Genomic DNA, 1329 nt, shown 5'->3' with positions numbered 1-1329 from the left:
TGGGAGGCTGGTGGCAGCACCCTGAGCCCCCCCCCTTGCCCGGTGGGGTGCTTTAGCAGCCCTCGGTGCTGCCCGGGCTGCTTGCCTCCTGCCGGGGACAGCTTCCCAGCCCCTCCGCTTACCCAGTGAGCACCAGACTTGGCTGTGGGCACTTATGGGAGTGCCTGGTTTCTATCTAAACATCAAATATTATTTTATTTTAAAAGGGAAAATAGCCACTAAAGAGCCCTCGAAGCTTCGGGCTAGTGTCTAATTCCGCTCAAAGAGCTTTGTTAGATAATTGTAATACTTTTCTGAGAGAAAATAGAGCAATTGAGACTTGTAATTAAAAGCTATTCAGACAGCTTTGATCTTTCCCTCTGCATCTTCACTTACCAAACACAAATGCCATCGGGAAGCTCTTGGCAATATTTATTGTTACTATTCTCGGTGTTTACCTTTAAATTAACTCCTCTTCCTCCCTTCCAGCAAAAGGCATGAGGGGCGAGAGAGGGGTTTCTTTGGAAAAGTTCTTTTTTTTGGAGGGTGCCTGGTGTCTTCCCACTCCATGATGACAGCAAGTGGGGACCTCTCCTGGAGGCCTTAGAGCTGCCCTCGATCAAGGGTTTATAACCCCAAACTGGCTCTGGGCACAGCCTTGACTGCAGTGGTGGTGTAGATGGGTAACAACATGGTCTGCCCCACGCGTGGGACGAGGAGCTGCCAGTGCTGTGTCCCGACAGCCCACAGAGGGTCCTCAGATGACCACCTGACTCATGGTGAAAGGGACCCCAGCCTGCAGGTCCCCTTCCCTTCAGCAGCAGGTGGGAATGTCAACCCTTGGTGTGCTGAGACCCTCTGAAGGCACCAAACAGGGCTTGATTTTCTCGGAAGCAGCAGTAAATCCAGAGGGTCACCATTTCTTTGGGTTTCACTGGCACATCAGTGGCACATTAGCATCATCCCTAATCAAGATGACACCCACAGGATCCCAGCACCCCATAGGCAACAAAGCGAGAGCTACAGATAAATCAGGCTGTACAGAAAAGGGACGAGTTCTCTCTTTTAACAGCATCCTCTGGAGACCCTTCTGCGTCATAGCTTCTATACCCCAAGGTTTTGCTCATCCATTTTTAAACTCTCTTCATTTTTTTTTCCATCTAAAGATGCTTCTGAGAGCCAGGCTTTCATCCCTCGGTGGGGTTTTGTTCTTTTTCTCACCTGAAATCTTGACCAGCAGTAAGGGACAGCGTGAGACAGCGTAAGTGCCAGGGGATTACGGCTTCACGGGGGGACGAGCTGCAGCACAGCTCGGATGAGGACAATTGGTTGAAACAGCCATTAGTCCCT

The sequence above is a fragment of the Buceros rhinoceros genome, unplaced genomic scaffold (genome assembly GCF_000710305.1).
Source record: "Buceros rhinoceros silvestris isolate BGI_N320 unplaced genomic scaffold, ASM71030v1 scaffold4034, whole genome shotgun sequence".
NCBI lineage: Eukaryota > Metazoa > Chordata > Aves > Bucerotiformes > Bucerotidae > Buceros > Buceros rhinoceros.
The sequence above is the reverse complement of the archived record's forward strand: the minus strand, read 5'-3'. Positions refer to the sequence as shown.